Below are 27,175 nucleotides of genomic sequence, written 5' to 3' on the forward strand. Positions count from 1 at the left end.
ATAACCGTGGTAAGGTTATGAGATGTTCTTATTACCACCATGCTATTGTACTATTACAGATGATACACATAATACTTCCTTGAGATAAAGGTATAGTATATATCAGGTGCCTACAGGAGAGCTCAGGTTCTCAACTGGCTCAGCCATGTTAATATTGTTATTATTATCCACTCTGTATCTGTGTTTTTCTAGCTAAATAAACTGTTTCAATTCAATTCAATGTACAGTATTTCTTTGTGTATGAACCTGTGTCCTGCATGGCAGTGAGAAGTCATACCACCCTCAGTGTCAAGACCTGACTGAATTCCTCAGAATAGGCAAACTGTACTCCAAGCTTTGTTAAACTAAAACTAAAATTTAGCTTAGGTCATTTTGCCGGGTCCCCAATCCAGCAAGAGGTGGAGTGGCCCGCGACCAGCCGCGCGTCACTCACGTGATGGTCACGTCGCGACGGTCGCGTGGGCTGGGCCATGGCGACGGTGGCGGCGAGTCGGCGACCAGTCAGTCAGTGTCCCGCCAAACGCCTTAGGTAGTGGGAGTCAGCTCCATTCTCTTGTAAATTTTAATAACAAAAGACCCTTATTATTTACTCCGACTTTCGAAAGTATCTTAAGAAATATAACGTGATATGATTTAAGTGATGAGTAACCAAATTATGGCAAATCGGCGAAAGACTGTGTGTGTTGTTTAACTCAAAGTGTTCGGTCACGTTGGTCAGCACGATCATGTGCTGAGAGTACTGTTACAAGAAACTTTTATAAGTGTACTGTTGTGTCAAGTGCAGTTTGTTCATGTTAACACCACAAAAAAATAATTAGTCAGTAAAGAAATCAACAAACAATACATTTACATACATCAAAGTTAAACAACTATGAATAGAAGTTGTATTACTGTACCATAAAATTATCATAAAGAAATAATGTTACCCCGTGACTTATCAAGTACTGCACATAGTGTTATCAAACAAAATTCACTCAACGAAATTACAATATAGTAGTGCGAAAATGTATTATAGAAACACTTTCAAGTTACTGTATTTATAATGAAGTTTATATACAGTATGTGACTTGCGTGTTTATAATTAATTAAATTTATGCTGTATATTCTTGTCACACTTGCCAGATGCTTCTGGTGTCATTGTACAGGGGTACCTAGTGACAGCACTAGGATCCCGCTTCCTCTATCAAGGAATAAACAATTGAAATTGAATGAAGTTGATGTTTGTTTAAAGAATCGCAATATTGGAATGTCTGAGCATTTTTGTTACGATTGTTAAAAAACGACTTCTGTAAACAAAGAACATGTCAGGAGTCTGAAAGGTTCGTAGGTTAAATTTTGTCATTAACTTGATGTATAAGAATGATTGTCTCACCTAAGATATAACACAAAGATGTACTATTCTCAAAGGCTCCTCTACCAAATTTCCTCCTACTGGATATGTGCGAACGTTTCTAACAGACTTAAACCTTGTACACACACCTACACAAAGCCTGTAGGAAGGCCCAGTCTCACGCGTTCATTCGATATTTCGTTTGACTGGACAACTGGACCCCAACCAACTGGACCCCAACCAACTGGACCCAAACCTACTGGACCCCAACTTACTGAACCCCAACCACTGGACTCCAACCTACTGGACCCAAACCAACTGGACCCCAACTAGCTTGATCCCAACCTACCTGACCCCAACCCAATCCCAGTCTGGGCCTCAATTTTCAGTGGTTAGATGAGGTTAGGTTGAGCTGCTTTGGCTTAGACTGGAATAGGTTAAATTAAGTCAAGTTAGCGTAGATAAAGTTGAGTTAGGAGTGGTTAGATTAGGATAGGTTAGGTTGGGTTTAGGATAGGTTAGATTGGGATAGGATAGGTGAAATTGGGATAGGATATGTGAAATTGGGATAGGATAGGTGAAATTGGGATAGGATAGGTGAGCTTGGGTCAGGTTCGGATTAAGTTAGGTTGGGTTGGATTAAGTTAGGGTTGGCTGGATTAGGTTGGGACCCTTTATGACTGGTTCAACTGATCATCCCGTTAGATTTTTTCCTCCAAACTGACCCACTCGAGGAAAGACTTGAAGATGGCGGCGAAAATGACATTAAAATTACACCGAGACTACCGTAACTGGTATCCATATTAAGAGTGTGTAGTGGCTCGAATCTGCGTACAATAACGTAACTGGATTGGTTCTGTATTTTCGATAATTAATGTTTTTTTTAATTAAATTAGACCTAACTTTTCTTAACCGAACCTGACTATAGCTAATAAAACTTATTTGAAGTTAATTTAAGGTATCCGAACATAATGTGACCCAACCTAAGTTTGGTGAGTGAGTGTGTGGCTGTATCTATGAATTTTGCCTGTTTTTTGCATTGTTTTTTACAGTCACTATTTCAGCAGTAATCCTCCGTAAACTAACTTACATTTTACCATATATGGCTTGAAATAGTCTATTAGTAGCAGTACAGTACCTGACTCTTGATATGCCTTTTGTTTCTCTAGTCGTCTCTTGAACCTCAACACCCCCCTACATACAAACCACCTCTCGTACAGCAATTAAAGTATCATTAAGATATATAGATCTTATCACTAGTAGAGGTATATGGATATTTTCATATAACAATATCGATAAAATAAAGAATGAACATAACATTTTTAAAACAATCAATTTGCATGTCAAGTAATATTTAGTTTAATTTTCCTAGTATTTTTTTTTTAAGTTGGTGACCTTACTCATTTGCCATAGAATCGAATCGAATGAAATTGATTAACTTTGCAATAACATCTTTGTTACTGGATAATTGTATGAACATTTTCTAGTGTCATATACTGTTTGTGGTAATTTTTTTAATTCCCCCACCTATCCCTCCACAGCTTATACTCAACATAACAGTACACATCAGTAATATGTGCAGCAGCATATTGTTTGTGGATAGTAAGCATCGGATTCAGTAAGTGTTGTGCGGTTGTAATATATTGGCATTTGGCATTAATTAAACATAATGACTGATTAGTAATGTGGTAATTGCTGAATATTTCGTGAAATTACGAGGAAAAAATCTAAAAATGGGCACACAATATAGTATAGCCACTTTATCGTACTCATATGGGTGCGAGGCTGGGGGTAGGATCGGCGTCACTGGTTTGTAGATAATCTGGGCATTTTAATTTTAGTGTTTAGTTGCGCTTAGATTTCAGTGACGGATTCATAGCATTTGTTGAAAAGGGCATCCTGGTTTCGCATTTCATTATTATTTTGGTCTGTCACTTTGACTTGGGCTGAACCAAGGATTCAAATGATTATACTAATGTGGTTTTATTTATACTGAGTTTTGAATATTTTTGTCTTAAGTAGCTGCTGAGTCGCGCTGAATGACAAACTTGGCCAGTCCCACCATTTAAGAAATTAATTTTGTTCTCTCCTCACTGCCAGTTGATATTTGTTTTAGAAAATATCAAAGACAGTGAATCTTGATGGCAGCAATATTTCAATAATAAAAGGTGTGTATTTGGTGATGGGTAACAGTGAGGCATCGCAGCCGAAATTCACCAGCTTGTAGTGTACCATCATCCAACCATCTAAAACTCTCAATTTGTATTCGCATTGTCATTGGAAAAAAGCCTCAATAAATATTAGAAACCAAAGACAATTAATTAAAGTAATATTATTATTATGAACCTGGCTTGTATCTATATCTATCAGTGAAAAATGAAAGAGTAACTTAAGTGAACTTTACCAGCTCTGGGGAAATATTCTTCATGTATTTTTCCCATAAATCATTTAAGCCTTTTATGTAATATGAATAGTTATATAATATGACAGAACAAGTAGATCGATATACTGTACCTTTGCTTTTAAAAGGAACAGAGCAAAGTTTGGCATTGCTCAGTGGTCCGTTTTAGTGAAATTCAGACATTCATTATTCAGTAATAATTTGTGTTTATTCCCTAACCTAAGTGTGCAGAGCGCGTGGAGGCAGTGGTCAACTGATTTGCATTCTTACATTAAAGAGACACATTCGTGAATATTCATTGAAAATATACTGTATATTAGCAACGATGTGGAGTCGCTCAAGACATTTACCCCTTTTCCTTAAGTTCCTGGTTCTGTGTATAAGGGTATTCTAAATTTACTTTATTATTTTTATTATTATTATTATTATTATTATTATTATTATTAGTTAGTGGTAGTAGTAGTATTATGATAACCAATACAGATAATTTAGGACTGATTTATTGTACTGTCATGAAAGAAAATAACCATTGTTGCTGTACTGTGTTTTAAGCGCACTAATATCACAAGAATGCGTATTTTGCTATGAGATACTGTGCTGTATATCAACAGTTTGATTATGATTTATAAGTGGTGTAACCAATGCATGCAATTTCCCCCAATAAAAGCTTATAAAAGTCATGTCTTTTCTTGGAGCAAAATTAAAAAAAGTGTTTTTATATCTGCCAATGCTTTTATATGTAATCATATTACAGGTGTATATATTAAGTCTACTGAAAATACAGGAAACATGTTCAATGAGGTAAAAAAGTTACCGAAGAGCCATAATACACTGATGTCTGATATTAATGAAATTTTTTATGCCAAAAATGATGAAACATCCGCTATTTCAAAATAGTATCTTAATACTACTACTACTGTATACTACAAATAGTAATATTGAAAATAGTTAGACTGTAATTATGAAGCTTAAAATTGAAACAGGTCAATGTGGAATACATATGGATTAGCTTATTAATAAGGAGTTTGTTGGCTTCATAATACAGTATATTATCATTTAGTGGATAAAGGCTAATGGGAGGATATAAATGATCAACAAGTCTGGAAAGATTTGAAGTAAACGGAGCCGTCGTGTTCCAATATTTCCGCGACTTAATATTTTCTACCTCGACATTATCACCACTATCTCCGAGACTTAACAGTTAACTTAATTAGAAACTCCTTATTACTGCATGATACAGTTGCTACGTTTAATGAGTCTACGCTTATATTTTACTCAGTATCATGTTAATTATGTTGTCTTTAGAACATTATATAATTATGTTTAAAGGGTTGGCAGCGTCAAGACACGAACTTTTTTTTTTATGGGATTACCCCACCAGAGCACAGGTCAGTGGTCCACACCAGGGCCTGAAGGCTAAAGTATAATCATAATAATAATAATAACAATAATTAATAAAAAATAAAATAAAATTATAATATTAAATAAAAATATAATATACTATATAATAATAATAATAATGAATAAAAAATAAAATTATAATAATATTAAATAAAAATATAATATACTATATAATAATAATTATTATTATTATTATTATTATTATTATTATTATTATTATTATTATAAACACAAAGAACCATAAATAAAGACAAAAATTAAAAATTAAATATCAATAGTGAGAAACGATATACTGTATGTACGGTAGCTAAAACAACTATCTGCGCATACTTTGTGGGAAACAATATGACACCATGGACTGTATAAGAGGGCTGTCACTAGTCACACGTAAAATTTCGGAGCATATTGACCCCCACCTGCACAGATAGTTGTTTTAGCTACTGTGCATAGTACAGTATGTTGTGTTGACAAAGTAAGAGAAACAATTGAGACCCTGCAATTGTGTATGAGGCAGAAAGTCAGATCAGCAACATGGGACTTGGTCACAATTTTCTTGATGCCATATAGCAGTAGGGTCGACCATTAGACAATATGCTTCCAATATCTTCCCAGGCGGTAGTACGTACCTCCCCGTTTGATAGCTGCCTTCTACCTACTGCCTGTTCACTCTTAAGCTAGAACCTATTACTGTATACTGCATGTGGTGTTAAGGCTTTCTTAAAGGCGGTTGCTTAGACTTCATATACAAACTGTGTATGTATGTTATGTATGTATGTGTACACAAACACACTACATTTCATCAATCATTCAGGCAGAGGTCTTGAAGAGGGTTTGACAATGGCTGGGATCAAGTAGAGCAAGACATGAAAGTGTAGAAGTGATGCATTATGTCAGGGTTCTGGGAGTCCCCATGTGAGTGGATATGAATTATTCCTCGCCAAATTGACTGGATCACTTAATATGTGGACCAGTGGTTGACTGTTCCTGGAACGGACTACTAATTCACATAATCATAGAAAAGAACTATGAACTTGACCTTAGTTTACAGTATATCCAAACATATGTCTTCATATTGTTAAGAGTCGTTGTAGTTAGCTCTCACTGGTTAAACAGGGGCGTTCATTCCTAATGTATGTCTGCACTACGGATACTCTGTATATTTTGTAAGGATCCTGGAACTAGAAATAGAGCTCTAATTGTTATCAACAAAACTTTTGAACACCCGCATGATAACATTACAGGTCATGGTCACAGCGACCTTTAGTATCCCGCAGTGAATTTGATCCTGGGTCAGCTGTACAATAACTCGCGAATTGCTCTCAGAAATGAAGTGCCTATGGCCATCTCACCATAACATGCAGACATAGCACTCAAGAAACCGAAAAAGGTAAAAGTAACTGGCACAGAATTCTCCGGTGCTCATTTTATGCTATAGAGCCGGGTATGTCATAGTCCACTACAGTGAACCACAGTAAGTTAGGTCTGGTTGATTTGTTTTTTCTGTCTTGTGTGGTTATTTTGCATAGACTCAAATTTAGATAAAAGCCGAATTTTAGTCGCAGCTACAATCAAAAGTAATATTTACTTCCTTGTGTATTAAGGCAGAGAAATGCTTAAATGTTTCTAACATTTTTTTATTTACAGGATATTTAGTTTTAATCGGGAAGCAGCTGTGTGTCTTAAAATTACCGCAAATTCTAATAGCCATTAAAGTCACCGAGGATCCACCAATAAAATATGGATCTAATCATGAATTTCTAGTGAGAACTCTCCTGTGTATGCTGCTGCCAGCCAGGGAATGTAATTAGATATTTATTTATAATATAATTTATGATTCAGACTTGAAAGTACCTAGATTCAGAGGTACAGAAATAAATGTACTGTACTTACAATCCAATATAGTGGTCAAGTGTATTGGTACTAAGAAATATATATTATGCTGTAGTGTATTGATAAAGCTTAAGAGCAAAAGTAAACGTCGGGAGTCTTAAGTCAGGCAGAAGCATTTTGTCACACAGGCTGTGGCGTGTGGTTGGTGCTTCTAAACAAAGGAACAGATGTGAAATGTAAAAAAATCTGTAACTTGTAAAAAAAAAAGAACAAATAGTGTAAAAACGGCTGTGACTAATAAGAAAAAAAATCTGGTGAGAGTTGTAAATACTGTATACGAAAAACAACTTTGGATGTAAATAAATAATAGTCCTAACTTGTAAATAAAAGGAAAAGAAATTTGAATAACCAAAATAAAAGCAATTGTAACCTGTAAAGAGAAGAAAAACAGCTGTGACCTTTAAATGGAAACACCTGCGATGAAAAGAAGGCAGCTGTGAAACTACTGTAACGCGTTCACAAAGAAGAGAACAAGGTTGCGTACAGCCACTCCCAGCACCAAACTTACTTGTGTGAGCGTATTGATTAACGCAAGTGCGTCATAGCCATGGGTCTTTGACTTCAACAGCCCTCGACAACCTACTGTAGTCATCCCCAGAACCACCTAGTTCCCGTTTTCGTTATGAAGCTTCGAATCGGCCGCTGGACTTTTCGATTCAGAGTATCAGGTCTTTTAAAGAATTACCAGCGACTCTGATTCACTGAATTAAGTCAGCAATTCACATATGACGATGTGTGAAGTGTTTTATAAGTGTTAAATTCAACTAATAAAGTACAATAGTGACAATATAAGGTACTTAAAGGTGTGTATGAGTTAAAATAATATTATTATAGACCTAAAGAGATGTAAACGAATGCTGGTGCTAGAACAGCTGTTCTCAGTTTGTAAACGCAGACGAGACGATGGGTTAGGCTTCCCGGGAGTTAAAGGACTGCTACCTTGTCTCCGTCAGTCATTGTTGCTCTACTTTCTGTTCGCTTCATCTATTACCTTCACGCTACACGTCTCTACCAGTTTCATTCACCAGGTAAGTACATTCCTCTTCGGTGTGCCGACATTTGCTCACAAGGCAAACGTTCACAACTTTTTATTTGTATTTTTAAACCAATTTATAAAAAACAGTATACAAATTTTGTGGTAAAATTGTTTTATTATCTTTATTGTCAAATCATAATGTGATATAACTACTCTAATCGGATGCAGTGCCCTATTGCTGCTAGGTTAGGTTAGTTTATTGGTTTTTATAAATTGTGATTTGCAATTTTTTTTTTTTTTAGCATTTCTTCCTTTCCATTAATATTGTATCTGTCTTGTTACTCTTGTGAGCATTTGTATTGTAAGCATATATCTTGTGAGCTTATGTTTTGTGAGCAAATGTCATGGAACCTTCTTGTGTTGTTTGAAGTACTATACATATTTTATTTATTCCCGGTGTTCTGCAACAATATGGCAAATACCTCGGGGCCAGAGCTGGCTAATGTCAAACTAATTAATTAAGCCAAACGCAATGATCTTAATATATTTTTAGATTAAGATAAGTTTGGTTGCTTGGTTTTGGCTCAATTCATGTTTAGTTAGATCTGGCCCCAAACACTCATCTTGACCATTTCTCTTTTGTTTACATTTCACTGTTCTTGCTTACCTAAGCTAGCCGTTATGATATATACGTATTTAGGTTTTTCGGTATTCAACCAAAGAAATTCTAAGTTTTTCGCCTTTTATCAGTTCCATTGGTTACAGCTCTCAGTAGTAGTTTTAGTAAATTGTTTATTCAGAATTTTAATGTCACTTATTTAACATTTTGTTTCCGAAGTGTGTGATAGTAAATAAGAAAATATATAAAATTTTCACTAGAGCGTGTTGGTGTTAAGGAGATTTAGCCGGTGTACGTACAGTTGGCGGCTGACACATTGAATCTTTATCACCGATGACAAGAACTGACTAAACATAATCTAACCTAACAATCGTGAAATATTTGTTGTTTAAGGTTATTGTTGATTCGTTTTCCCCCTTTTTTAAGTAACCCTAGAAACTATCAGAAAGAACACCATGGAAAATATGAGACGTGTCGATGTCACGTGATACTCGTGCACTGCTCTTAATTTTTCCCCAGCCACTCAGCGCAAATCTTGATGTCACGTGAATTTGAAATACTGTGAAGATGGCTTCTGTTTTTTAAGGTTGATCGTTGGAAGACTGGCGTGTAATTCGACGCGTATTAGAGAAAAGTCACAGCTATTAACATCTTTCGGTCTGATTGTGTTCTTGGTTTACGCACTTGGGATCCTTTTGGTATCTCAGATTAGATTTAGATGTATATACAGTATAGTATACCCAGGGTATACTGTACTGTATATACGACTCTCAACTATCAGTATACAGTCTGTATACAGATAATCTGAAAATCGTTTTTTCGTATTTTTTGCTCCACAATGTTGGTATTGGGGGGGGGGGGGTCATCTTCAAAATACTCATATCCACCAGATACGAAGGTCATATTCATGTAACATAGAGTGAAAACAATAAAAAATTTTACCAACGTTTGTCAATGTAAAGCTGGTGACTGGCTGAAGATGTGACTTGATTAACGGCCAGCAGGCCGTGGCCACTGCGCCTTCAGAGCTTCTGAGAATTAAGAATAAGTCACATGTTTTCTTGCTGCAATGCTGCAGTACTATTTTGACATTGTTTACATTAAAAACAAACGATATGTATGAAGATAAGATCGCGGTCGATTTTAATCCAATAGATATGAATTTTTTTCCACTGTCATAAAATAAAATGTTCTACTCATTGAGTTCTATTATGTAACTCTTTAAGTTTTGATTTTTCAAACTTTATTTTCGGTGAAAATTTTACACATTGTCTTAAAACAACGAATCAAGCTGTATGAAGTCTACCAAGCCAAACATGCCAGTTCTAGAATATGATATTTTAGTTAGGTATGGTTTGATTTTATTAGTTCGTTTTATTTGGTTTTCAAAGAAGTGCGAGACCACACTGATCCTCATAATCTCCACAGAAACATTTTGGTGATAATTAATCTCTAAGAAAACCAACCACGGAGTTATTCTAGGGTCAGACCTAAATATGTACTACTATCTGATGTTTTTATATATATATATATATATATATATATATATATATATATATATATATATATATATATATATATATATATATATATATATATATATATATATATATATATATATATATATATATCTTGGAATTAGATAACTTATTAATATTTTCCAGGGGATCTTTCGTAAGCTCACAATACGTGCTTTCATCACTAAGTAATGAATTCATCTTATCATTGTAGTCACTTTTATCCAAAATAACAATAGCATTAGACTTATCAGCCTTGGTAATATGGATATTCTTATTTCTTTTCAAGTTTATCATGGCTGTTTCAAATCTTTTTGGAATGTTTGAAACAAATTTCTTATGTAAAATATTATGTATACAACCTTTAGCCATGGAAATATCTTCATTTGTAACATCTGACGACTTATTCTTTTCCAGGTTGATTAAACCTTTAGCAATAGTAAGCGGATTAACACACCGTTGAGTGATAGAAAACTTCCTACCAAAACCAAGAACAAGTTTCTCATTTGTCTGTAGATCATAAGATGATAAGTTTATGAACAAATTTGGATCACTCAATATGGTCCAGTAACTCTCGTCAAACAGAGCATTATCTAATTCCAAAATGAAGATGGTATTGAAAAAGAACCCCGATCTCATCAAACAGCTCTCTCAAATCAATCATACTTTATCTTATATGTATGGATTGATCAAAACACACAAGCCTAACAATCCATTACGTCCTATCGTGAGTTCTGTGGGGTCTGTTATTTACAAATTATCCAAGTGGCTGGTAAAGATGCTATCCCCTCTTACAGGCCAAATATCTAATTCACATATACACAATAGCAGTGATTTAATAGATAAACTCAAGAAACACAACGAACCTTGCGAATTAATAAGTTTTGATGTAAATTCACTGTTCACTAGAGTACCTGTGAAAGACTTACTTTCATTTCTTAAAGATAAATTACAACTGCTAGATTTAACTATTGAACATGATACTTTCCTGAAATTGATAGAGTTATGCGTAACTGACAATGTGTTTAGAGCAAATGGGAAGTTCTACAAGCAAATATTTGGCATGAGCATGGGTAATTGTCTTTCTGCTCCTCTAGCCTGTATTTATATGGAGTTTTTTGAGTCTAGATTACTACCCAATATAGTGGACTTTATTCCTCCATGGTATAGATATGTAGATGATGTTCTTTGTCTTTGGCCTAGAAACAGTGACCCATTGGAATTTTTAGACAAGCTTAATGATATTGTCCCAAGTATCACATTCAAAATTGAAAGAGAAATAAATGGATCCCTTCCATTCCTTGATATGCTTATCATGAGAAATGGCCAAAACTACAAATTTAAGGTATACAGAAAGCCCACACAGGTAGACAGTTTCATTCACTTTTTATCGAATCACCTGGAGTCTACCAAAATGTCAGTTTTTTCTGCTATGTTCTTAAGATGTCTGCGTATTTGTGACTCTGAATTTATTGACGATGAATTGAAACACATTCGTTCCATTGCACAGAAACTCGGGTACCCTTCTGTGTTTGTTGATCGTTGTTTTAAAAGGGCTAAAAAATCCTTTCATTCCTCTCAAACCAGGCAAATTCCTACACTTAAGAATATTTTGACTCTGCCCTATCGTAATGAATTTGTCCCGTTAGTTCGGTCCCTCAAGCTTCTAAATATTAATGTTGTTTTCAAGTATGACTCAACCATTACCAATATGTTAATAAGAAATAGCCCAAGTTTGAATGTAAATGGAAGTGTTTATTGTATTCCATGTAGCAAATGTAATTGTAATTATGTAGGACAGACAGGAAAACACTGCAGCTCAGAATCAAACAACATAAGTATAATATCAGAACAGCATCTGAAAGCAGTGCCTTGTTCGTTCATGTTAGGAATAATAATCATCCCATTGCTTGGGAAAAAAGCTTAGAAGTATTTAAATCATCTTGTGTCACAGAAAGACTTCTGGTTGAAGCTAGTTTGATTAAGGAATTAAAATCAATAAACCTAAGTGATGGTCAGTTCAAAACTGATAATATACTGGGATCAGCAGTGACATAAGCAAGTTTGCGGATGACACCAAAATAGGGCAGCAAATTAATTCAGGGCAGGATGCAAATGCATTACAGGAGGATCTAAATAAACTGCAGGGGTGGTCTGAAAAATAGCAAATGAAATTCAACACCAGCAAGTGCAGCGTACTTAATATTGGAAGAACAAATACTTATAATGTATACAGCCTGAACAACATCAACCTAGAGAAGTCGACTTGTGAAAGAGACCTAGGGGTACTTGTAAGCCCGGACCTGCGGCCTAGAAAACAGTGCGTTAATGTTCGAAATAAGGCAAACAGAGTATTGGGTTTTATATCTAGAAGTGTAAGTAACAAGAGTGCAGAGGTCTTATTACAACTATATCTTGCGCTAGTTAGGCCGCACCTCGATTATGCAGTTCAGTTCTGGTGCCCCTATTATAGAATGGATATAAATTCACTAGAGTCGGTGCAGCGAAGAATGACAAAAATGATTCAGGGACTTAGAAACCTTCCATATCAGGATAGGTTAATGAAACTTAACTTGCATTCCCTAGAAGGACGAAGAGTGCGGGGAGATATGATAGAAGTATTTAAGTGGGTGAAAGGAATCAATAAAGGGGATATAGATAAAGTTCTTATAATATCCGAGCAGGATAGGACTCGGAGCAACGGATTCAAGTTGGATAAGTTTAGGTTTAGGAGGGAGATAGGAAGAAACTGGTTCACAAATAGGGTGGTGGACGAGTGGAACAAGCTTAGCAACTTTGTAGTAAGTGCGGGAACTCTGGAAAGTTTTAAAAGGAGGCTAGATGGATTCATGGATGATAGAGTGGTAGTAACCCTCGACAAGAGCTGCCATGCACAGGCCAACCGGCCTATTGCAGACTCCTTATTTTCTTATGTTCTTATGTTACTTAAATTTATTTGTCAGTGGCCCAAGGTTAAAAATGCTTTGAAAACCTTTGATCTAGATGTATGATAGTTATTTAGTGGGTCCCTTATTTTTGACCTGACCTGACTAGTCACGTCACCCCCTTCTCTTAAGCTCCTCTACGTGTGTGTTGGTGTGGGGATTAGTGGATGACATCATTATGACCTGACTTCATGTTTTTAAGGTCACCCTGTATATTTAAGCCTCTCTCTGTCCATGTAGTCCAGTTGCCTCTGAAGATGTCTTGAATAAAGACGAAAGCTAAGGTGCTCCGTTGTTCCCATTTTCCCGTGTGATTTTATCAAGATTTATCTTATCCACGTTTTCATAAATGGATTAAGTCAGACTGGGGTGCGGTCAAAAGCGGAGTTCCCCAGGGATCTGTATTAGGCCCTCTGCTGTTTGTTATTCATTAATGATCTTGATTTAGGTATAACTAGTAGGATTAGTAAATTTGCAGATGATACCAAAATGGGGAGAGTGATAAATTCAGACAGTGACTTTGAACACCTTCAAAGAGATCTAGATACCTTACATGAGTGGTCAGTAGACTGGCAAATGAATTTTAATAGTGATAAATGCAAGGTACTACAGATAGGGAAGACGAATACAAACGTTAAGTATAAACTAGGTAACACGGAAATAGAAAACTCAGTTTGTGAAAAAAATCAAGGTGTATTTGTTAGCAACGACTTGAAACCTAGAAAACAATGTATTGGCGTTCGCAACAAGGCAAACAGGATTCTTGGGTTCATATCTAGGTCTGTGAGTAACAGAACTGCTGACGTTATCTTGAAACTTTACCTAGCATTAGTGAGGCCACACATGGATTATGCGGTTCAGTTCTGGTGTCCTTATTATAGATGGACATAGATTCTTTGGAGAGAGTACAAAGAAGAATGACAAAATGATCCATAATATTAGAAGCCTTCCATATGAAGAAAGACTGACTTAGGCTTACATTCATTAGGCGTGGGGATTAGGGGAAGTTATGATAGGAGGTGTACAGAGTGGGTAAGTGGGATTAACAAAGGGGTAAAATGGGAAGATGTTCTGAAGCTCCAGTAATAACAGGAAATAACTAGAACAAATGGCTTTAAATTAGATGAAATTCCTAAGAAAGGATATAGGCAAGCACTGGTTTGGTAATAGAGTTGTGGATATGTGGAATAGGCTACCGAGTGCTATAGTAGGATCGGGGACGCTAGGGAGCTTCAAGACGAAGTTGGATAGGCACATGGAAGTGCTGGGATGGGTGTGAAAGGGATCTGCCCTGTATGGGCCAGTCGGCCTCCTGCAGTATCCCACTTTCTTATATTCTTATGTTCTTATGTTCACCTCACAATCTTTACTACATCTCACCTCACAATCTTCACTACATTTCACTTCACAATCTTCACTACATCTCACTTCACAATCTTCACTACATCTCACTTCACAATCTTCACTACATCTCACTTCACAATCTTCACTACATCTCACTACACAATCTTCACTACATCTCACTTCACAACCTTCACTACATCTCACTTCACAATCTTCACTATATCTCACTTCACATCTTCACTACATCTCACTTCACAATCTTCACCATATCTCACTTCACAATCTTCACCACATCTCACTTCACAATCTTCACCAAATCTCACTTCACAATCTTCACCACATCTCACTTCACAATCTTTACCACATCTCACTTCACAATCTTCACTACATCTCACTTCACAATGTTCACTACATCTCACTTCACAATGTTCACTACATCTCACTTCACAATGTTCACTACATCTCACTTCACAATCTTCACTACATCTCACTTCACAATCTTCACTACATCTCACTTCACAATCTTCACTACATCCCACTTCACAATCTTCACTACTTCTCAATTCACAATCTTCACTACATCTCACTTCACAATCTTCACTACATCTCACTTCACAATCTTCACTACATCTCACTTCACAATCTTCACTACATCTCACTTCACAATCTTCACTACATCTCACTTCACAATCTTCACTACATCTCACTTCACAATCTTCACTACATCCCACTTCACAATCTTCACTACATCCCACTTCACAATCTTCACTACATCTCACTTCACAATCTTCACTACATCCCACTTCACAAACTTCACTACATCTCACTTCACAATCTTCACTACATCTCACTTCACAATCTTCAATACATCTCACTTCACAATCTTCACTACATCTCACTTCACAATCTTTCACTACATCCCACTTCACAATCTTCACCATATCTCACTTCACAATCTTTACTACATCTCACTTCACAATCTTCACTACATCTCACTTCACAATCTTCACTACATCTCACTTCACAATCTTCACTACATCTCACTTCACAATCTTCACTACATCTCACTTCACAATCTTCACTACCTCTCACTTCACAATTTTCACTACATCTCACTACACAATCTTCACTACATCTCACTTCACAACCTTCACTACATCTCACTTCACAATCTTCACTACATCTCACTTAACATCTTCACTACATCTCACTTCACAATCTTCACCATATCTCACTTCACAATCTTCACCACATCTCACTTCACAATCTTCACCACATCTCACTTCACAATCTTCACCACATCTCACTTCACAATCTTTACCACATCTCACTTCACAATCTTCACTACATCTCACTTCACAATCTTAACTACATCTCACTTCACAATCTTCACTACATCTCACTTCACAATCTTCACTACATCTCACTTCACAATCTTCACTACATCTCACTTCACAATCTTCACTACATCTCACTTCACAATCTTCACTACATCTCACTTCACAATCTTCACTACATCTCACTTCACAATCTTCACCACATCTGATTTCACAATCTTCACTACATCTCACTTCACAATCTTCACTACATCTCACTTCACAATCTTCACTAACACCATCCTTCATCACTACATATAACATCCATCATCACTACTTATAACACCATCCATCATCATCACTACATATATACTATCCATCATCACTACATATAACACGATCCATCATCACTACATATAACACCATCCACCATCACTACATATAGAACCATCCATCACGACATATAACACCATCCGACATCATTACATATAACACCAACCATCATCACTACATATAACATCATCCATCATCACTACATATAACTCCATCCATCATCACTACATATAACACCATCCATCATCACTACATATAAAACCAACCTATCATCACTACATATAACATCATCCATCATCACTACATATAACACCATCCAACATCACTACATATAACACCACCCATCATCACTACATATAACATCATCCATCATCACTACATATAACTCTATCCATCATCACTACATATAACACCATCCAGCATCACTACATATAACACCAACCATCATCACTACATAAAACATCATGCATCATCAATATATATATATAACACCATCCATCATCACTACATATATTACCCTCTTATCATCACTACATATAACATCATGCATCATCAATATATATATATAACACCATCCAGCATCACTACATATAACACCAACCATCATCACTACATATAACATCATGCATCATCAATATATATATATAACATCATCCATCATCACTACATATAACTCTATCCATCATCACTACATATAACACCATCCAGCATCACTACATATAACACCATCCATCATTACTACAATATAACGCCATCCTTCATCACTACATATAACACCATCCATCATCACTACATATTATAACACCATCCATCATCTTTACAAACACCATCCATCATCTTTACAAACACCATCCCTCTTTACTATAGTGATAAACAGAGCTTTATTTTGTTGTCAATTTCTTTAAATTCCAACCTTATTAAACCGTAATTCTTTCTGTATGGTCAAATTTTGATTTGACCTCAGTGAGAGAGCTGTTAGTGTCAGTACATCACAATGGTGTTCCGACGCACTGTATCGAAGGTGACTAAGGTGGAGGTGAAGCCTTGCCAGATGAAGGAGAAGGGCCCCCGATCTAACAAACTGCAGACCACAAAACACACTAAGACCCAAAACAACAAGACCCAAAACAACAAGAAGAAGAAGGAAACTACCACTTTCTGCCGTGTACAAAAGGACCAGTACCTGCCATGGGGAGACTACATCTTCACGGGAAAAAGACACAAAAGAAGCGCTGAACCTACGCTTCTGATATTTAAAAATACTGTAATAAAAAACATATTAATTGATTTTGTTTGTATTATTTATGCTTTTTTTTATTTTCATCTGTAAACGTGCTGTTTTGGGAATATATTTTGAGTTACATAATATTTAGGTACAGCAGTTTATTTCACTGTATCTACTTGTTTACCAAGTAACTGGACTTACAGTCTCCGATCGGGATTCTCAAAACAAATATTTGGCATCGAACTCCGTAAGTGAGCTCGTAATCTAGCCTGTAACTTACAGGACCTCAACACGATCAACCTGGATATAGTAGTCGCTATTTCCGGATTGCATGAAAAAAAATTAATAATATATGTTTTAATAATGCTTGTTAGACTTGTTTTATCATAGAATAATGAAGAAAATGTTTTGTACATCAACATACTAAAATACAATATTAGTTTTTTTTTACGACAAGAAGAGGCTTGGCTGTTCTATTTCTCGCTTTATGGAAGAGATGCAGCTTTTGTCTTCTTACAACTTTTCAAGTAATTTGTACCAAAATAGAAGATTTTTATTGTCCACATTTAGGGTATATTTTTTTTTATGACTGAATAAACTTGCAGATAGACCTTATTAATGTGGTATAGCTGTAAATATCCTTCAGTAATGAAATCCAAATATGAGGTCAAGTGAACATTTTTGCTTAGACTCCGCCTTTGTTAGGACCAAGTTATAACAAGTTATTCTGCCAAGTATCCAATAAGTACCCATGACTCAGAGTTAAATAATACCTAACCTAATCTAAGTTCATCAAACTTAATAAAAAAAGTGGGGCAAAAAATAAGTGGTAAAGAAATTTTTTTCTCAGAAAAAGAATTATATTCAGAGGTTTTTTATCCGATACCTTCAGTCGTGATTATTTTGATGCAAAATTAGTAAAATGTATTTAACCCTAACACTACCTCACCTTACCTAATCTTACCTTACCTTATCTAACCTAACCTAATGTTACCTAACCTAACCAAGCCGCAACGCTCATGACACAATTGAGTTCTCTAGAAAGTTTTAATTTCATTTTCTTTTTTTAAAAATACATTTGCAGAGACAACAAACTTTTGATAATTATTTCTCCAACATATCTATAAATCTGTTGATGATATATAAATTTAGGATAGGTTAGGTTTGGTGTGATTAGGATAGGTTAGGCTAGTTTAGGATAGTCTAAGTTAGCTTAGGAAAGGCTAAGTTAGGTTACGATACACTAGGTTAGGTTTTAATCTGCATGATATTTTTACTGAACTTTTAAACGATGTTATAATCCTGGCAGCAGGGTATCGATCACGAAAATAACACTTTGGTAGTTATAACATTTGATAAAGTTTATTATTACTGTAACATGAAACAAATCACTATAGCTGTACTTATCAATCCAGTATTAAATCTATATTATCTTTGACCATCGCTCATTGGCCAGCTTATCTCTGCACTGTTCTCTGATATAATAAAGTATTGGTGAATGGGAATATTAATCATTTGTGAGTCACTTACTATAAAGGAAACTGTAACGGATTCTATGGACAGTTGGGAATATTTTCACGGAATAAGTCGGAGTAACTCCCCTCTTGCCCAAAAGCGATCCAAGGAGTTAATTCACAGAGCGAAAATCTAGACGAGTCTTCCTTGTTTGTTTTAGGTCATAACAACGAAAAGTTTAATATTGTTTATTACAATGATTCAGGTTTTACTGTAATTCTTCTTTTTTATATTTTTAGTATTTTGTAGATTTTTTCACCCAGTTCATTTCTTGTTTAGATTCATTATTGCAATTATTTTTATTACAGAGTTGAATTAAAAGTTTATATCTAAGTATTTTACAGCTTCACAAATACTTTTATAAAATGTTGATACACACAGTGGACAGTTTTTAGTTCTTTCTTGTAATACCTCAGTATTACTCTGTTAAATTCTTACCATTTACACCTGACCATTTATTTATTTATTTTACAAATTGTTTAAAGAGAGAACATCACCAGCAGGATACAGATGATGAAGTAAATAGAAGTTTGTAACCTAACCCTACCCCCCACTGCTACCCCTCCCTCTTGTCCCACATTCTTACTCGTCACTCCTACCCCTTACTCCTACCCCTTACTCCCACCCCTTAATCCCACCCCTTATTCCCACCCCTTATTCCCACCCCTTGCTCCCACCCCTTCCTTCTACCCCTTACTTCTACCCCTTACTCCTACCCCTTACTTCTACCCCTTACTTCTACCCCTTACTCCTACCACTTACTCCTACCACTTACTCATACCCCTTACTCCCACCCCTTGCTTCCACCCCTTGCTTCCACCCTCTTACTCGTACCCCTTGCTCCCAACCCTTACTCCTACCCCTTACTGCCACCCCTTACTGCCACCCCTTACTCCCACCCCTTACTCCTACCCCTTACTCCGACCCCTTAATCCCACCCCTTAATCCCACCCTTACTTCCACGCCTTACTCCCACCCCTTACTCCCACCCCTTACTCCACCCCGCCTCCTACCTTACTCCTTTTATACTCCACCTTACTCACCCTTACTCCCACGCCCCTTACTCCCTCCTTCTCCCTACCCCTTACTCCTACCCCTGCTCCCCTTACTCCTGCCTCCCACCCCTCCTTACTCGTCACTCCTACCCCTTACTCCTACCCCTTACTCCCACCCCTTACTTCTACCCCTTACTTCTACCCCTTACTCCCACCCCTTACTCATACCCCTTACTCCCACCCCTTACTCGCACCCGTTACTCCCACCCCTTACTCCCACCCTTACTCCCACGCCTTACTCCCACACCTTACTCCTACCCTTCGCTTCTACCCCCACTGTTACCCCACACTCCGCTGGTAATTGAAGACATCATACATTTGTTCACTTAGACACCACTTATTATTCAGGACCTAATGGCTATAATATCAGAGTCATTATTCTTAACTCAACTTTATATATATATATATATCAATTGTCCAAAACCTTCACCACAAGAAAGAAAAGAACAGTCGGGTATGGCAGAAAATGTAATAAACGAACATGGAGTAAGACATCAAGCTCCATATTGTAAACAAGATCATCGTCATTGTTTATTTATTGCGAGGAAAAATATTGTTCGCAATATAATTATAAAAACCTTCTGTAGTTCATTCTCTTCATTACACTAAAAGGTAATGAAGTATATAAAGAAAATAGTTTATAAATTACTAAAATAAAAATACGTATAAAAAAGTAAAATAACATCTATTGATGGAATAGAAAAGAATTATATCGTAAGTGGGTAAAAGATTTCTTGGGTAGGTTTTAGAATACAATAACTGTTTTCTGCATTACACCGATGGTTCCAAGTCAGAAATTATCCTTAAGTTTTGTGAATCAGTATTTACAGTTTTTCTTAAGGGTGACTTAAGTTACGGTCACACGATCCCTTTGATGAGCAATTAATTTGGAGCAAGAAATTACGAGTAATTTCTTCCAAATGTGGTCACACGAGTGGCTCTTGGTTCAGTTACTACAGCAAGAAAAAAGTTAACGCCGCTGTGCGAGTAGAAGGGAGACGGAACATCACAACAACAATGCAGACGACGCAGCAGCTATCCTTGGTATTATTGTTATTATTAAAAAGAAATGAGAGAAAGCGAAGAAAAACTATTGGGGACTCGTAAGTGGCTGGCGAGGAGGAGGAACGAGTGTTTAATATAGACTGGTTCAACTATCGTAGTTACAGTAGGGAGGGTTGTTAATGTGTGGAGAATGACCCGCTGTATGGGCTTGTGTTTTGTAAACAAACACGCCAAAACACCACCCAAATAATAAACTCAGTGTGTCGTAAAAAACTGTTTGTGCATTTTATACATAATGTTATTGATCTATGTTATATATAGCCAAGGTAAATACTCGATAAATAAGCTTCGTGTCATTAAATATGGTATTAACCGGGTTTGAACCAATAATCTTGCTCGAAATAGTCAAGAAATTGACTATCACGATTGTCAATAAAAATGCTTCAAAAACTTGCTCGAATTTCTCGAAAATTGCTCGAAATAACTTTCCGGCAAGAAATTGCTAAAAAAAAATGCGCCCATGTGACCAGTGCTTTAAGAATTGTATGATATCCTCATGGCAATGGAAACACACACACACACACACACTCACCCCATACACAGTCACACACTCACCATGCACAATCACACACACCCATACACACACCGTACATGCACAAACCATACACACACATACACACACACACACACACACCATACATACACACACCATACACATACACACACCATACACACATACACACACACACACACACACACCATGCACACACCATACAAACAAACAAACACACACCATATACACACACACACACACACACAATGCACACACACACACCATGCACACTCACACACACACACACCATGCACACTCACACCATGCACACACACACACTAATTGTTTTAATTTAGTTCTTGGAACTCTTAAGTGGCAGCGCTTGATGTAAACACTTCTTGGCATTTTCTGTTTATCTAGTAGCAGGTATACACACAGATGTAATATGAGAAAATAAATTATGATTTCTGTCCAGGGAAGTGTTGTGAGTATGACCTTGAGATAACACTTGTGTTAAGTGTGAATTTCCCTGTCTAGTGATATGTCCAACTACTACTCTGGGCCGCGAGACAGTGGTAGTGATTACAGATTGCCCACGAGGGGGCTAGTTTATTGGGCACCCCCTTACATCCTGTGCAAGGTGAAGCGCAGAAGCGTTTACAGTGCCCAACTGGGAAGCATGCGGAGTTCATGCTTGCCTTTATGACTCATGTATTAAGGGCGTAAAAGGCCTGAAGGGTCATGGGTTTTGTCAGCAAGTTACATAAAGTGACAATGATGAGTGTGTGGGGGGAAAATTCCCGGTACAATTTATCTGTTTATGGCAAAGTGTGGCAGGTCCCTATTAATGTGAGCGGTGTTTACTGAATCAGCTGACCCTGGCTCGACCTTTTGAGAGACGCAAGCCAAGTGATCTAAGAGTCGTGAATAACATGGTGAATTACTTGGTGTTATTCATTTGGGTGAATATTTGTATAAATCAAAGGTGCTGTCACACACACACACACACACACACACACCACACCACATCTCACCCAGCTGACTTGCCCTGGATCACACCTCGGATCAAAAGACTTATGCAACAGAGAAACAGAGCCTTTCATCTCAATGACCACATTCGCTACAGGTCACTTCGCAACAGACTCATCCGCGAAATACGCACTGCAAAGAAGTCCCACTACCCAACCAAATTACAACACCTGAAGCAGACCAACATCAGTCAATGGTATGGTAAGCTCAAAGAACTCTGTGGACTAAACAATATGACACACCCCCTCCCCTTCCTTAGCCATCTCACTAATGTTGACGCAGCTGAGCAAACAAATAACCATTTCGCTACTATATGCCAGACGCTCCCACGGCTTGACACAACCACTCTCCCTGCTTACCTACCAGCCCCCCTTCCCACTAACTTAGTAGAGGAATTTGACGTAGCAAAACGCCTGGACAAACTAAAATTAAAACGCTCTACCACCCCCATTGACTTACCAATGAAACTATTCAAGGAGTTCTCCCCGGAGCTTGCTAAACCCCTCTGCTCCATCATCAATGCTTCTCTCAGTCAAGCCAGATGCCCAGCTGACTGGAAGACCTCTTATGTATCACCAGTGCCCAAGTCAACCAGCCCACAATCCTTAAATCAGCTACGACCTATTGCAATCACCCCAATACCCAGCCTAATCTGTGAAAGTTTTGTGTTTGACTGGGCTTATGCTGATATTGCAGGAGTCGTAGACCCTCAGCAATTTGGCAACATGAAAACTTCCTCCACCACTCACTGTCTTGTCAGCTTTCTCGATTACATATACCGCCATCCCGAGAAACGAAAAACGTCTGTAGCTGTCGCCTTCATTGATTTCACTAAAGCGTTCGACCTAGTCGACCACAATATAATCATAAACAAAGCTATTGACCTCGGGCTATGTTGAAATGAACTGTAGTTTGAGCTGATCCCCATCTAAGTTACTATATGTCTTATTTGTGTCACTTATGTCACTTGTATATTATTTGTAATTCGTAACCCATTCCCCAAATATGTAACTGTATATTTTCAGCCTTCTGGCTGCCAAGCTCTTTCAATAAACCGTTAATTATTATTATTATTATTATTATTATTATTACCACACGTGGCACACCACCAACACACAGTTTCTGAGAAGGAGTTTGAGATTGTATTTAACGAAGTCTTAACTGGGAAAATGTTGTATGGCTTTTGTTATGGGGTAAGTTCTGGCGTGAACATTAAGACTATTTTCATAATTTTTTGTAACTAATATTTTTATCTGCCTGGTACAATTATTTATTAATTTGTATTGTAAGTTATGTCTTGATAGTCGATGTAATGTAACAATTTATTTTTTGTGTTAATGTTCATATAGATTGGTTCAGTGTTGTGGCTCTGACTCGTCAACGATGTTAATAAGCTCTTGAGTACATACTGCTGGTGAAACTATGTTATATTAACAACACGACAGACAAGTACTATAATACCTTAACATTTAACAATAATTCAGCCTTAATTTAATTTTTTCACCAACTTAAGACACATAACCCAGAAGGAAGTAAGGCGGGCAACATAACGCGGGATATCGTGGCTTCACTAAGTGCAAATTATGGAACTTGAGGTAACACATTATGGGAAAATGCGAGCCCTGCTAAGTGGTTCTCCTCAACATGGACGCAAACATCAGATGGACAAAGAAACAGAAGAACCCCGGATATACATTCATTTATTCTACAAAAAGTTACGTAAACGAGCGTTAAATACGTTTAAGTAATCACAGTTTACGAAGCTGAAGTCGAGATATTAGAAGATGAAGAAGACTTTAGCATATCAGTATACCCCACGACCGGCGCCAGGATGTTAAGTGTGCCATCAGGGTATATTAGCGCTGAGAGACGGGTGCTATCGTGGTATATTAGCATACCTTCACCCTGAATGGTATATCAAAAAGTACAGGATTTACTTCACAGATATTTAGTTATATCTATCGGTATATTATATAAATTATATCAATATATCTGTGTATACCAAATATGGCATCAGAGTATATCACCGTTTGCCATCATATTCTCTAAATAACCTCAAAGTATACCCCCGAATGTTTAATATCATACATTATAAATGACACTGTAGTATGTTAGTATATAATCAGGGTATAACATAAATAATATCAGCATTGTTTAGAATATCATATATATTAAGCGTGAGGAATGGATGTATATGATTCAATATATCACAGTTACATAAAGCGGTATGTCAGCTCATCAGCATATCACTAGAATGACATCAGAGTATAGGACACTATACTCCAATAAATACTGTCAGGTATCTAAGTATATCAGGGTAATCACTGAGAAGTGTCAGAACATATCAGCATATTCCTTGACTGGTAACAAAGCATATCAACATACTCAAAGTATAATCAATGTCTCCGGAATAAACAAGCCAGTGACAGCAGCATATATTTCTGAAAATCAGCTGTGAAATATGTTCAGAACAGCCCAAAGTATACTATAATACTAAGCAACATTTGAAATATACCAGTATACTTCTTAACAGTCAGGGAAAAAATCATTATACAGATTAGTGTCCTCGAAGCAGATCAACTTGTCTCCTGCTTTCTGGGGACCCATTAGTGGCATATCAGTATATCCAAAGAGACACATCGGAGTATATTACCATATATCCCAAGTGCCATGAAGGGATATCAACATACCTGAGTATATTAACTAGCTCTCATAGTCTTCCACTCTCTCTTAGATCCATCAGAATATGTCAGCATATCACCCTATCTTCTGAAGGTCCATTTTACCTTGTTCCGAAAGTATGTCGAAGCATACTAACAGATCCCCTGAATGCCTTGAGAACATATCAGTATACTTCTAGGTTAATTCATATCATATCAGTATATCCCCTGAATCTAAGGTATAGCTAACCTCATTTCAAATTATTATTAGAGTATGTTAACATATTCCCTTAGAAGCATACCAGCATATCTCTTATGTCATTACAGTCAACCAGTATATGCTCAGAGATAGATGCAAGCATATCAGGGTATATTAGCATACCCTGTAAGAGAGATATGAGCCTAGCTACATAACCAAGTATATCAACATACCCCATATGCTCTTATAGTACATCAGCACACCCTCTGAGAGACAGAACCATACCAACATATCAGAACATATTAGTATATCCTTTAGAGTGATATGAACATAATGGCATATCAGATGACAAGAGTATATCAGCATAGTCTTTGAGGAGCATATCAGACCAACCTAGCATAAGCTCTTTAAGATAGATGGGAGCATATCTTAAATAGACTGGAACATACCAGAGCATATTAGCATATTAGCATATTAGCATATTAGCATATTAGCAAGGTGAGGAGGAGGAGGAGGAGGCAGGTGTCCACCGACCAGGTATGCCGATAGTCTGGTGATAATGTGGGTAAAACTGGTGTGTGTGTGTGTGTGTGTGTGTGTGTGTGTGTGGGTGTGTGTGTGTGTGTTCGTTCTCATGTTTATTTCTTGTAAGGTATGTGTCACCTAGCCGGCCATTTTGTTTACATTTTTCGGTCGCTCTAAAATACCATTAAAACAATATTGAGTATAAACGTTTGGCTCAACTGATGATCTCAAACATGTCCCAACTTTTTTTTGCCTCAACTCCACATTCTGTAACTCATTTAGGTAGATGTCCCTCACTACACATACACTGGACTATGTGTAATGTTGCAGTAATGTGTTATCAAGATATTGCACATTATAAGTTCATGTGTGGTCATTATTATATCAAACGGAGGAATTTTAAAGAGCTATTACACCACCTGTATCATTAGTTGTCGCCAGGTGAAGGAATGTTTAGGTAGATTATATTTTATTTACTGTAATTAAAGTTTCAATACCTAAGACGTTCCACTATAAGAGTCTTTCAACCTCAGGTAAGGTCTAAAGACTTTCTACTCTAGGTCTTACACCCTGGAGTAGCTGTATCGTCCACATAGGTAATTACTCCACAAGGATCTACAAGTTACACCTTGATGTAATACTTCATTTATTGCCAAACTTTATAGGGAAATATTTTTTCACAAAGAATTTCAAGTTACAATTTCACATAACAAGTCACATTACAAACGTTCCTTCGGCTTATAGTTAAACTTTGCAATGTCAAGATATTTTTTTCACTGCAGAGGAAAGTATGCGTCATCATCACCACACACACACACACAAAGACAAAACTCCTGTATCCAGATTCTCAAAAGTTTATAAATTAAATTCTTCCCTAAAATTAAACAGACAATACATCTATTTATCATAGAGTATGTGAACAATATCGACGCCATATTGGTTAACATCTTTGAGTTATATAATTAGTTAGCTTCATAGTGTTAATTATTTAGTTAAATAGGAAAAATAATCTACTAGCGTGTGTTGTGACCAAAATAAATCAACATTCTATTTACTTTCTCCTCCAGGGGGCACTAAGTCTAGAAAAATGACACAATTGACATCTACATAAAGTGACTGATCAAGGGTAGATATTGGCTACCTTTTGTGTTACTTTGAGGTCGTAAAAACACACAGAGCTGCTCTTAAGGATGTTTACCACAATACACCTTAACCAGTTTCTCATTCACTAAGGTCAAACAATAAATCTGGTTCACAAGATACACCGTAATTTTATTAGAATACAATAATCAATTACTGTATTATTGTATTGAGGCGAATAGTCTTATGGTGTTAAG

General features: G+C 36.7%; 1 long non-coding RNA gene across 1 annotated transcript in view; it reads left to right on the plus strand.

The window, feature by feature from the left end:
- Positions 1-515: 515 nt before the first annotated feature.
- Positions 516-27,175, plus strand: part of LOC121872043 — an 85,944-nt gene continuing 59,284 nt past the window's right edge. The window contains exons 1-2 of the long non-coding RNA XR_006090013.1: positions 516-555; positions 6,777-8,050. This is a non-coding gene — a long non-coding RNA (uncharacterized LOC121872043). The remainder of the gene's footprint in view (positions 556-6,776; positions 8,051-27,175) is intronic.

Source organism: Homarus americanus, unplaced genomic scaffold (genome assembly GCF_018991925.1).
Source record: "Homarus americanus isolate GMGI-L3 unplaced genomic scaffold, GMGI_Hamer_2.0 scaffold51476, whole genome shotgun sequence".
NCBI lineage: Eukaryota > Metazoa > Arthropoda > Malacostraca > Decapoda > Nephropidae > Homarus > Homarus americanus.